Source organism: Mytilus trossulus, chromosome 7 (genome assembly GCF_036588685.1).
Source record: "Mytilus trossulus isolate FHL-02 chromosome 7, PNRI_Mtr1.1.1.hap1, whole genome shotgun sequence".
Taxonomy (NCBI): Eukaryota; Metazoa; Mollusca; class Bivalvia; order Mytilida; family Mytilidae; genus Mytilus; species Mytilus trossulus.
Window position 1 is genome coordinate 24,295,857 of NC_086379.1, and position 14,963 is coordinate 24,310,819.

A 14,963-nucleotide genomic window follows, 5' to 3' on the forward strand; every position below is an offset into this window, starting at 1 on the left:
GACCATTGACCCTTACTCATCATACTGCAGCGGCGAATTAGTATACCTGAACATTATCTTACCTCCAGTTCCAAAGCTGAATGAAATAGATGACGTACCAGGAGTGTAGTCAAAAATATAACATACAAACTTCTCCTCATTGTTCACTCTTAGAAAAAAGAAGTAAATAAGACTGATATATATGTATTTATCAATTTGGTCGTTTTTTAATAATTCCAAAATGTAAGTTTATTTCTAAATATATTTTTTTATAGGTGTACATTTCTTAGCATTCCCTTGGTTGGTAATCTTGGTTATGTCTTGAAAAGCTGATACATTGTTACCCCTTTTATCAAACTTGACAATTGGAAAGTTGAAATCATCACATATGTCATTAATGCTAGGTTAAAGTAGTTTTTCTACATGTAGGGCAATATTGAAGACAAGATCCAGATATCCATGCTGCATACCTCAAATTTCAATAAGTATCGATAATATCATGTTCAAAAGAATATATAAAATGTAAACATTCATCAAAATTGTTCTATAAGAATTCTACTTCATATGTTTACAAAACAAAGCCACAAAGTAGTGGTAAAACATTCAATTTCCCTTTGAAGACAAAATATCAATCCAAGAAACATGACAAAGAAAAGAAATATGATGTCGATCAACAAATTGTGATATTTTCATCTTTACCATAGGTGTTTAGTTGTTGTTCTACACGAAGTAAGATTTGGCATTACATAAAACTATTTATTTGTTTTATTCTCCATATTGTGAAAGTTCTGATATGATATAGTCCATTTCTCGCTACATTGAAGACCTGTTGGTGACCTTCTGTTGTTGTGTTTTTTTTATTTGGTCGGGTTGTTGTCTCTTTGACACATTTCCCATTTCCATTCTCAATTTCATCTTTAAATTGTGCAGAATCTGAATTGGATCGTTTACCTTCCGACACATTGCAAAATACATTGAAAAAGTCATATCGGTGATAATATTAAATGCTTTTTGGTAGTATTGTTTGGGTTCAAAAGCATTTTTGTATAAAGCACGGAATCACTCAAAAAAAAAAAATAAGCAAATCAATTAACTATTAACAAAACCTGAAGATGATGAATCGTTCCACACGTTCATGACAGGTTAGAACATCTGTGGTTGAGCCTGTTGCAGTATACGAACTTGTTTTCCCATCGTTCTCAAACGTCCAATTTCCTCGCAAAGTGAACTCTCCAACATAAATATTAAATGTTTGACCTCTGAACTCACATGGAAACTCACAAGTGACATCTTGACCTGCACATGTAGAAGTCATTTTTGTTACGTATATATCTGTACTACTAAATAAACGAGGTCCAGTTTGTTAGACGGCATGTCAAGAACTCAAAAAGTCATGTTATATCTATGATACAACATAGAACACTTCAAACCCTTAATCCGATGATGCAGGTGTGATCTTGTATTACATAAATGTCTTGGATTCAGTGTTCCTGATTTAAAAAGTGATATTTTCATTTGATCAGTAATGGTATTTTTTTACTGATATACATACATTAAGCACATCTATCTCTTGAAGCTGTTATATCCCTGTTGAGTGGTATTTAGTATATAATACATTTTGCATTGACAATCAAAGCGATTTTCCAAAACAATATTTTTAATTTCATTTAAACATTTAAATAAAAGGATTAATCGGAAAATATTATTAAACAACATTCTTGAAACATGTTTTTGTACAGTAATTTATTGAAGAAAATCAATTACCGACATACATCCATATGTATAATAATACATATACTTAACATTTCGGGGCCTTTTTTAGCTGACTATGCGGTATGGGATTTGTTTAGTGTGACAAGCCGTATGGTGACCTATGGTTGTCAAATTCTGTGTCTTTTTGGTCTTTTGTGGAGAGTTGTCTCTTTGGCAATCATACAACAGCTACTTTTTATATTAACATGTGTAATTGTTTATAAAAGTAAAATCACAAGAATGACAACTTAATCAAGCGCATGAAAAGAGCCAGTATGGATGCTGAGACAGATCAAAACATAGTCGGTTAAATGACAGATACGAAAATTGTATATGAATCTCAAGATCTAAGACCGTGCAATCATGTCAATAGTGAATCGAGTCACAGTCAAATTACAGAGGTTAACCAATACGCAATAGTTACTACAAGACTTACATGTTTGAGGAGCTGATTTAAGACGTTGTTCTTCGTAACTGTAAGGGCACAATTACTGTGTAAAGAGCACACTTATGTTAATGAAGAGCGTGTGGTGAAAACTAGAGTAACGTGTTAACTGAGAAATGCAATTGTAATAAGTAGAGAATATGGTATATAACTGCTGAGAAATTGAAATATGGTAAATGGAAGTTGATATCATCATGTTTGCCATATATTTTATGAAGTTGTTCATCTAGGTCAAAATAGAGAAAAATATAAAGACACGAATCAGAAATGCTTCTTATGGAAATATCCTTAATTTCAAGTTCACAGGGATATATGAGATGGTAGCACTTATTATTGTCTTTCTTGTTTACTTTTTGCGTTCACGCCTCGAAATTATACACTAACCATTGCATTCAGTCATTTGAACTGAAAATTTTGATTTAAATTTAGGAACTCGCCATAAAATTGTATAAAACACAACAACAACAAAAAACACTTGAAGCTGTTATCATTTTTGGATAATAATTGAAAGGTGATATACATGTAAGCACGGCATGAAATTAAATCATTGGAAATTTGTCCTTTTCCATTAGATTTATCTTGCAATTGAAGATGCGTAACAAGATGAATTTTCCATGCCTATTATATCCAAGAGATAAATAAAACAATGACTAGAAAAAAACTTGCAAGTATGGAATTTATCATGTTGAATAGAATAAGTATGGTTAGAATTATTTTGTTATCTGATTAACGGTACCAATTTTTACTGCACAATTTGTGCATTTCGCCAATACATGTTCCCGTCAGTGATGTTCGGGTCCAAAATATTTGAAAATTCAAAATTTATAACAAAATCGAAATGCTTATAAAACTAAAAAGGACAACTAGCATATACAAAGCCAGAGCAAAGCCTGACCAGAGCTATGCATGATTATGATATAAATGAAGATCTGTTACTATTCAGAACACGTAAAAAGCACGCTATTATCTTTGATTAAAACACACAGAAGATTTACAACTGCAAATCGTTGATTTATTTCTGTTTTGAGCGGATGTTATTTCAATTGAGTTTATCACAGACAAACCAGTGAACAGATGAAACAAAATACGACACGCAAAAACATTTTCCATGTAATTGTGATAGTAATTCATGAGATTTTTCCACCCTCTCATTTTATCTACGTTTTGCACAAAATGCAAGTCCAATAAAAAAAGCGCCTTACCTTGAGTATGCTTTGTAGCGATTAATGCGATGATTGTCAGTACTTTTGTGTACATTTTGTCCTGATATATATTAGTTAACGAATTGAAGTCTCAGAATGAAGAGTCTTCAACAATCTTTAAGAAACTGAAGCTAATCATAGTGTGCCACTTGATATATCTAGGATCACGTGTTTTTCTCCATCATCTGTTACAATAAACCAACGATTTAACCACGCATGTAAAATATTCTGTTGAATATTTAAAAGTTAACATTTATATTTTTACTTTTATCAATATTTATTTAATCTAAGCTGTTGTTTTTTTATTATTTCAAGCCGTCGTTGAATTTATATTTTGAGTATTAATAAATCGATTTTTTAATATCAAAATATTCTTGGATTAAAAATATTTCAAGCAGCTTTTGTTCAGAATTACTGGGAAATAAAATAAACAGTTTAAGCAAAAATAGCTAACTTTTTCTTTACAAATCTTATAAAATCACTGAAAATCATACAAGACCAAGAATTTTATCTAAGATATCCAAATTTTTAAACTAGACGTTGATTTACCAAAAAAAACCAGAATAAGTGATCATAATTCATTCATAGAAAAGGGTAGATATCTAAAAATACCTCAAGACCATAGAACATGTGTAATTTGTAAAACATTAGAAGATGAAAATCACTTTCTCCTCTACTGCCAAATTATTAATATATTACTTATAAAACTTTTTAATGACATCGCAAAAGATAGTACTATGCTTCCAAATCTGTCTTATACTGAATCGCTAGTAGTACTGCTTAATTCTTAAAATAGAAACCAAGGTTAAATAACAGGTATCTTTATAAAATAATCTTTAGAGTTGAGGACAGGGGACTCTTAGTTATTGTTGCTTGTATTTACATATAGATCTAACATTGTTGCGCTGACGTTTAGACGAGTAAATATGTTTTCTGTTTATTATAAAATTAATATTAAGATCCATTTTGTTAAATCTTGTAATCAATTTATTTGGCAATCGCCAATGGCAGTCAGCAGGGTTTAAGAACATCAGTTGGTCGACCTGTAAGTCAAATGCGTTTAGTTAAAAGAACCTTTTTCACTTTTTTTGTCTTTTGGAAAATGTTGTTTGTGCTGTATTTAAACCCTTCTACAACGAAATTTGTTTTACATGCACACGTATAAAAATGGCAGTTTTTATCCAACGCAATCATAGATTTGAACGTAGTTTTCAATTTAGACTCGTTTATATTTTTTCGTTTGGGCTCGTATCATATTTTCCCTCCAGTTTATATGATTCGTTCATACTATTTTGACTCTTTAAATTCAAGAATCAATCCTACATTGAGTTAAATTATATGGCCTTCAAAGTACCGTTTCGATCCGTAATATCACTGAAGAAACATTTATTGTCGAAATCCGGATTAGGTGTACAATTTTTTTGCACCTCCTGTTTGTGGTATAACATCTTTGCCGCAAGTTTTTTGTTGTCTGTTTAGTATGAAATTAGTATTGAGATCCATTTTGTTACATCTTTATCAGGTATCTTTATAAAATAATCTTTAGAGCTGAGGACAGGGGACTCTTAGTTATTGTTTCTTGTATTTACATATAGATCTAACATTGTTGCGCTGACGTTTAGACGAGTAAATATGTTTTCTGTTTATTATAAAATTAATATTAAGATCCATTTTGTTAAATCTTGTGATCAATTTATTTGGCAATCGCCAATGCCAGTCAGCAGGGTTTAAGAACATCAGTTGTTCGACCTGTTAGTCAAATGCGTTTTGTTAAAATATACTTTTAACTTTTTTGGTCTTTTGGAAAATGTTGTTTGTGCTGTATTTAGACCCTTCTACAACGAAATTTGTTTTACATGCACATGTATAAAAATTTCGGTTGTCATCCAAAGCAATCATAAGTTTGAACGTAGTTTTCAATTTAGACGGCGAGGACTTTAAAATTTATATTATAACTACAATGAACTATCGATTTTGAATAAATCCGATAATCCAAGAATAACTATGTAAAAATCTAGTTCTCTAATGATTAAAAAATAAATTTTCTTTTTTTGTTAAACGAAAAACCCTTTTCGAGTGCCTTTCACATTCCATTCATATTAATAAATATTTTTTTCTAATATTAATAAATAAAAATGAAACAAAAACAAAAAAACTTAGAAAACTTTGACAAGAGTTGCTTTTTGTTCTGTTTCTAAATCTTGAACCAAAAACAATTTTGATTTAACAGGTAAATGCGATAACAGAAGACCAGTTTATCAAAGCTTTACCTGTTACATTGCTAATCTATGACAAATTCTTAATGTCTATAACAACTGCCCACAATAAATGTTGACATTTGAAAGTTGAAAGTAATAAAAGTTATTTTCATGACTATTCAAAACAATAAATTAATTCATGCAGGAAATCATATTTTGAAAAATTTATATTCTTCCGGTTGATGTTTTATCATTTCCTCTGATCTTATATTCGAATAATCATTTTTGACTTGAAAACTTGCATATTTTAACATCAGATGTAAACTCACAATCCAGTGTTAATAAAAATGTGTTTGGTTAGATTTAAGAAAGAACTTACCTATTTGAAACTATTTGGGGTTTTATTATGACTAAGGACTATCGCCATGTACCTGCTATGACTATGGGATTTTAATAGAGAATCGCTGTGACTATATGACATTCAACAAGAATGAGATCTCAGTAGCAAAGGTTCGAGTCCCGGCGAGGGAAGAACAAAAAATTTACAGATCTAACATTGTTGGGTTGATGTTTAGACGAGTTGTATACACATTATGTACACAGCCATGTATCACCAGCATTGCTGGTGATCCGATGGATACATCTGCTGTAGAGCTGTCACCGACTCAGACGTACTTATAAATATAATTATTTTCTGTGACTGTATCTTGCATTTATTTGTAGGATCATTTACTATAGATAATTTAGCTGATCTGTAACAGTAACATCTCCATGCCTTATATATCATGTACTGTAGTACGACGCTTGATTAAAACTGACGAGGAAAGGTAACACACGGCCACCGAAAGCTTTATTTTTGTGAAGCCCAGGTGGTCGTGTGGCCTAGCGGGACGGCTACAGTGCAGGCGATTTGGTGTCACGATATCTCAGTAGCATGGGTTCGAATACCGGCGAAGGAAGAACAAAACATTTGCGAAAGCAAATTTACAGATCTAACATTGTTGGGTTGATGTTTAGACGAGTTATATACATGTATATATAAATATACAATATCAAAGTTTTAAACTATGCAAAAGAATTGACTTTTTTTCCTTTTTTTCCTTTATTTACAATAGTGTGATCAAAAATCGTTTTTTAAAATAAATTACATAATTTTGAAGTCGCACTCTGTCTTTGGAATTAAATTGCATTATAGGTAATTTCGGATGGTATAGATAGAATATGTAAGGGGTATGGTGCAAAAGTGTAACGTTTATGGTATGACGGGACAAGGTGTATGCTGTAATGGTGTACGGTGAATGGTGTATGTTGTTCGTGGAAAGGAAAGACTTATCTTGTTTGACAGACAGGTAAAATTTAATTATATTGAGATCAATCTGTGAACAAAACAAATAGCATTAATATGTAACAATGTAAAAATTAGGGGTTCAACAGTCAAATTTGTTAGTTAATCTTTATTACTATAAACAAATAAAAATATGTCAATTCTGAAAATAAAAATACAGTAAACATAGCATACAAGCAAACACAAAAGACGGGAAAACTATACATTTATTTTACGTGTCTCAGGGAGATATGAAAATTTGTTCACCCAAGAAAAATAATATTTCACGAGGGCAAATGACTTTTTGAAGGTGAACAAATCTTTATATCCTTATAAGCCAAGGGAAATGAATGTTTTATTCAACTGTCTATACTTTTGTTTTATTTCTGAACAAAAGGTATTAATTCACATATTTATTTTCTTACCCGTTTGTTTTTATAACTTATCAGAACATAAATAATAGATATCAGTACCGATTCAAAGTTAAATATTCTTTATTTTCTGTTTGATTTTAGAAATAATAAACGAAATTATTTACTATACTATCTTACAAACATTAACCACAGGTAAAGTCGCACAAGAATATCCAAACGTTAAGAGGGGAATATGATACTCAGACGGGAATACGAAGTTTTGTTCCACGTCACGTGTGAAAGTTTCAACCAATCAAATGTTGATTTTGCTATCAAAATCAACATGAAGTGTTATTGATAATTAATTTACCATATAACAATAACACAATGACGGGATGTATAAGTGCCGAGCTACGTCAAATGGATATAACCATAAGAGACTTGATCCAAATAATAATTTGTAAAGACAAATACAATACTATTACAGGATTCATTTTGTTGAGATCTCGTTTGCAAAACTTCATGTATCCATATATAAGTATGAATTATTGTAAAATATTCTTTAATTATTAAGGGAACACGATACAGCTACTGGGGATATAATGGCTTTGCTAATGTGATTTGTTTTTATACACTTTACCACATCGAATGATCTTTTAAGCTAAACACCTGGTAAAATGTATTGCAACGCTTCCATAAAAAACAATTTACAATGATTGTAGAATGTGTATATTTTGGGTTTTACCAAATACTAGTACCTTTAATCCGTTTATGGTTTAAAATTGAATTCATGGTATTTACTTACTTTTCATCCAATATTGATGCTACATGGATAGGACATAACAGCTGCACGGAAATACTTTTTCGTGCTTTTCACAAAAAATGGAAATTTTGCAGGACTCATTTTTTCCAAGACATTAAACTCATTCGGGACTGTTTGAAATGGCTAGTTTAACACACATTTTCTGTATCAGATGTTTAGTTTGCTTTTAAAACTACCTTTATGTAATGTCGGTATAGAAGAGTCATTACAAATTATTTCCAAAGAGATAAAATACACAAATTAGAGCATACCTGTGTAATTAAGAGTCCACATGTTTTTTACACAAATGGTTGTGTGTTGATCTTTTGAAAAACACTCGGAATATCTATAAATAAAGGCAACAGTAGTGTTTTGCTGTTTAATTGTCAATAATCAATTAAACAGAAATAAATCTAGTATTTAAAAAAAATGAAGGTAACACATCAGTTATAATTATGAAAAAACGGAACAACAGAAACACTTAACAGCTGCAAAAACAAACGCCAAAATACTCAAAAACAGACTATGTGATAACAACATATCAAATGACTAGAAACATCCAAGAAACTGAAAGTTTGAGTGAATGTAAAACATTTTTTACCTAGTATATCTCTTAAACATGCCACACAAAGGTGTGTTTGTTGTTACATAATTAAAGGTCTAACTGAAATAAAGCTTGTATACAAAATTTCGTTCAAAAACACAATGGGATCAAAACTCATCGTATGCCTTTATATTGATTTTTAAAATGATGATAAAAGTTTATATCTCTTATAAATTACCATTTTCATAATTTTCGTTTTTCATTTGATTATTTTAAGTGAGGAGATATAATGAAAAAGGAAAATTTGTTTTTTGTGTTTTGCTATAGCGTCGAACCAAATGAGGGCAACAGTACTATACCGGTGTCCGAATGTCATTAATTGATAGAGAGAAAACAAATGCGGGCTGCAAATTAATACCGAGGGAAAACATAAACTGTAAGAGGATGACACTGCTAAATGCAAAGATAGTACTTTTGTTATTAGATTGAGTATATTAGATTCATTATTATTCGTTTAATACTAATTTTCGTCGATTTTGTGAGTATAGGTGAATCCCCAAATCAATTTTCGAAAGTCTAGTATTAAGACTTCGGTAAAACCACGAATTCAAAATAAATGTCAACGAACAGGCCAGTTGTTTTTCATCCATGAAAATTGGTGCACACAAAAAATATATGATTCCACAGTATCCATTATCATGTTGATAGGGTCATAATCGTACAGTTAGAGGTATTTGCTATAAAAAATTGAATTTTTCGAACTATTAAGGCTTTTGTTCACCAGAAATCGGCTGTATTCTGTAAAAATATTTCGGAAGGTTTGTTCCTAAATACAGTAAACCAACTTAATTTCCCGGATACTTTGATTCGAGTTTAGCACTTTCTAGTTCACTTCGTGGCGATTGAATTTCGCGATTATCAATTTCACTTGATGTAGTTAAATAAAAAAAGATCAAAGTTAGACATATTCGCGTCTACTAAGATTCGCGTTATTTTTTCTACTCGCGAAAGTCGCAAAAATAAATCGCTCACGAAAGTTAGTTGGTTTACAGTCATCTTTCTCAACATAAGATACTTTATTCGAACGTGTTGATCTTTTTCCAGTGTCTTCCGTTGAGAACATTAGCGTCAGACGTACACGATTTTACTCCTGGTACTTTTGACGAGTCTGTATCTACTTTTAAGATACGCATTATTGTACATGGACTTATAAAATGATATTTTTTAAACAAATTTACACAATTCTTGTACATTTACTTCATACATACACACGACCATATAACATGCAAACATCATGTCACAAAAATGTAACGAATATAACTAAAATGATAAATTCAAGTCCGTATTGAACTTTTTACAGTCTTATGTTAACAGTTGCATTGGCCAGAAATATTGAAATGTTTGAGTTCTTTTGTTCTCTAACAAAAAGATGCATGTATTGCAACACGTGTTACAATTTCCATTGTCTTATTGAGAAAATAAAAGTTTTTGCAGTTTTGTTTTCGTTTTAACAACCTGTTGTTTATTCTTTTCTGTACATTGTTCTTTATTTGTACTTGATAAAAAAAAAATTGTATAATACATACTTTATACTGTATGAACTATAAATTACAACAACTTTTTGTTGGTATCTTCGTCTTCTGGTAGAAAAGTAGAACTCGGTCGTGCACTAAAGTACGAGTGTAATTGTCGTTTTTAATAGTAATAGTCATTTAACTTATTAGTGTTCATCAAAATGACACGTAATTGCGCGTTTCAAATCTGCAAATCTTATCTTATTTTTGCAAGTTGTATTACTCAGTTAATGATGAAATTGCAATCAATATTGTTCATAAAACTTTGTAGCATTTCGTTTATGACGATATGTAGGTGTATATAAATAAAACAAGATAATCGATAAAAGAATTACAACCCAGTAATAATTATTTTTATTATACAAAGTATGATAATAGGACTACCGTAGACCGTTTGAATATCATATGTACCCTGGTAACATCATAGTATCATTTAAACCTTTCTGAAAAGAGTGAGTACCACTCCTTTTATAGAGTTTTGTCTGCGTATGAAACCAGGTTTAATCTACCGTTTTCTACATAAGGAAATGTCTGTACAAAATCAAGAATATGACCGTTCTTTTCCATTTGTTAGATGCGTTTTAGTTTACGATTTTTCCGTTTTATAAAGGACATTCTGTTTTAAATTGACCTAGAAGTTTTTTTCATAGGACGAACCACAATTATAAAGTGTCATTTCCATTTGATATAGATGCCCTATTCTCCGAAACTTGGGTTGAAGGAAGTTTATTTTTACCTTTTGAGTGAAAGTATATTTTAATGACTAGGCTTACAAGTCTTCTGTCTTTCTCAACAAACCAAGATCAAATTCGAGTACTGTCACTTTGTTACAGTAAAACATTTCAAAATAAACAAATGTCAGAACTTCCTCATGTTGTAGAAATTTCTGACATAGTTTCTATGTGTGCAAATTTGAAATGGCAGTTACACTTAAACGAAGCTTCTCACTTATGTGAAAGAAAAAGGGATGAAATTGATACGTTTTCTTTCAGTTTAAAATAATACGTATTTTACTGTATATCTATCTTATGAAACAGACATCATGCTGAAACAGGTAACATCTGCCTTATATGTTTATACAACTGGTATTTAAAATTGCCCATGGCTGGTCATCTGCATCGATGAATACACGTGTAAGAGTTTTTATATATTTTTTAATCACAAACAAAACATGTTTTTTAAACTGCCGAAGAATTATACGAATAACAACTTAATTTTTAATTTTTATGTTGGTTAATCTTTGCCCATTTTTTAAATTTTGATATGAACCTGGAAAGCACATTACTTGATATATGTTATAGAATTGCATTTCTCAATCCTTAAGTTTTGTTAAATTTTACTTGATATTAAATATAAAATGTGTACAGACCATAAATTGACGAAGATGTGGTATGAGTGCCAATGAAACAAATCTCAATCCAAATAACAATTTATAAAAGTAAACCATTATAGGTCAGGGTACGACCTTCAATGCCAAGCCTTTGCTTACACCGAACAGCAAGCTATATAGGGCCCCAAAAAATAGTAACGTAAAACCGATCAAACGGGAAAAAAACAACGGTCTAATCTATATAAAAATCGAGAAACAAGAAACACGTATGGACTACATAAACAGACGACAACTACTGTACATCAGATTCCTATAAATAAAATCATATATATTTACAAATGATTGGATCTCATTTCGTATCCGTCGTTGAATTTTCTCATATCAACAACTTGTTGTTTGTAAAAGGAGTGTACGATTTTTCTATTTTATTTTTCAAAAAATTCTATTGAAGAATTTGATCAAAAATACTTTTATTCATTTGAATATACTTTTAACTCCGCACTGACGAAATTTCATTACTTTTTCTACATACATTTTTATCTTGATCCAAATGCTTGAAAGCTGTTACTTTATTATACTAAAAAATATTAAAAGTTATAATTTATACAGAACTTAAAACAGAAATTTCCAACTGCACAGTGTGCACATTTTAAATAGCACTAGCACTTTTATGGACCTTTCGCTCATGTTAATAAATAAAAGTGCATACAATTTTCATCCATTCGAAAAAAATACGCATTGCATTGCATTTTCTTTCTTCTTGCACAAACATCATACTTGAAGAAGGTAACATCCGTCTTATATGTTTATATTAACTTAAAACTGATAAAGTACTATTAGTTCGATGTCTGACAACAAGTGTGGGAGTTTTTATTCAGTTTATGATGAGAAACAAAACAAATTAATTATGTATAAAACCTGTTCAACAGTTATAAGTTAAACGCACTGATGTACTGTTATACCACTGTTCCAGGTTAGAGGGAGGATTGGGATCCCGCTAACATGTTTAACCCCGCCATATTATTTATGTATGTGCCTGTCCCAAGTCTAGAGCCTGTAATTCAGTGGTTGTCGTATGTTTATGTGTTACATATTTGTTTTTCGTTCATTTTTTTTTACATATATAAGGCCGTTATATTTTCGTTTGAATTGTTTTACATTGACTTATCGGGGCCTTTTATAGCTGAATATGCAGTATGGGCTTTGTTCATTGTTGAAAGCCGTACGGTAACCTATAGTGGTTAATGTCTGTGTCATTTTGGTCTTTTGTGGATAGTTGTCTCGTTGGCAATCATGTCACATTTTCTTTTTTATATAACTATATTTCATTATATTTCTTTATTAGGTCTTTCCACTTTTCTGTGGAAAGACCTATTGTTTTTCTTCTGATTATTTTTTTTTTTTTTTTTTTCTTCCGCCTAATTTTCTTCTTGCGATAAACATTTGTTTCGCAATATGTCGCTTAGATATTTGGTATATGATATCGAACAGTTTATGCGCTTTTGAAATTTACCCTGCGTAAACGAATACTTTTCTTTGTAAGAGTTATCTCCCCAAACACTGTTTTCCTTGTTAGCGCATCTCCTTCGCAACCGTAAAATATTATGACAAATTTATTTTACAAAATTGCTCGTTATATCCTTCGCATGATTTGTCTTATTTTGACCGAAGTGATATGAACGCTCCATATGAGAGTTATTTCCCCTTATGCATTTGATATAAGTGATATGCATTTCTATCTTGAAAACCATAAGTGCTAGAGACCAAGGATCTTTTGATTTGAGGTCCTTGGTCCAAAAAATAAAAATTAGATCAAGGTCAAAGGTCAAGGTCATATTCTAATTTTTGAATTTGGCTTATTTCCACTAATTTCCAGAAACCGTATAAGATATCGACATATTATTTTTTCTAAATTGTAATTTGCGACGTGTCGTAACACATAAATTTTGATTGCAAGAGTACGTTAAACGTAAAAGTGAGTTTTCTCCCCTCTTGTATTTAAAAATACGCGTTTGGTGATATACCTGATTAACCAAATATTATTAAGACCTATGGTCTTTTGATTTGAGGTCCCTGGTTTATGACCTTGAAATTGATCTCAAGGTCATAGATTAATTTGACGTTCTAGTTTTTGACCTTTGCTTTCAGCTCATATGTATACATGATATAGCCATGAGACTTTTGGCAAAAGGTATCAAACCATTTAACCTTAAAAAAAACCCGGAAGTGACCTTGTGTAAACCGGAAGTAGCTATTTTTTGTACTTTATTAATAAAAAAGTATATAGAACCAGATCATTTTGGAATCAGTGTCAATTAAATACTCAAATATTATCGGAAGTAACATTTTTCAAACCGGAAGTAACAACTTATCTCCCTTATTTAAAAAAATATTGTATAGAAACCATATATTTCTGGAATCAGCGTACAATAACCTATCAGTTGACGATTGAAATGACATTTTAAACTTAATTTTACAACTTTCATATTAAAATAGATTGTTTTCAATGGAAAGACCTTCAATTGTTCTCTGAACAATTGCTTTTTAATTATCTTTATTTTAGTTATGACTATTACGGTTTTGGTTTTAAAACTTTGGACTGAAAATTTCATGTGAGCAGTTTAAAATTAACCAATAAAGGCAGATTACTAGATAAACCGGATGAAATTCATTACAATTCAGGGCATTTTGGTAGCTGTTTATTGACTACTATTGTAAAAATAATGGAAAATACGTTGCTGCTTATAATATCCTGTACTGTCGGTAATGGAAGATGTTCGTGGTTGTTCTATAATTTAAAACATACTGTAACTGTTATTACATTATGTACAGTATGTGTACGTTTCTCTGTTCTGAATGATCCTGCGTTTGTTTTTGCTGTATATATGAGACGTAGTTTTGTCATTTTAGCGATATGTTTTAACATTGACACATAACTATAAGCAGTAGGTTTTGCTAGCTATAAACACAGGTTCGAACCACCATTTTTAATAAAAAAAAAGTCCTGTGTCAATTCTGGAATATGGCAGTTGTTTTCAAATAGATAGTTTCCATGTATGTTATGGGTTGGTTTTGTTGCACTAGAGTTTTTCTGCTGTTGCGTTGTTTTCCTTTTGAAGTTGATATGTTTGCCTCGTGTATTGACATATAGAAATGCATCACGAAATAACTGTGTTCTCAAGCCAATTATTGACGAACAACATCAATTTATGTTAGAGCCCTGAATAAGATTTAATTAAAAGATACAAAAAACACGAGAGATTTACTTGTTATAATGGTAGGCATTTCTAAGTGCACATTTAGACAATTAATGTCTCTTCAGTGATAATGAGTGCTTACATATTTAAAGAAAACTCAAATATTATAATAAAGCATATAAAGTGCTGACCAAAGTAAAAAGGACTTAAAGAAAAACAAACTTCAAAGTAATAATTTGCCTGTGATTTCTGTCTGTTCTATA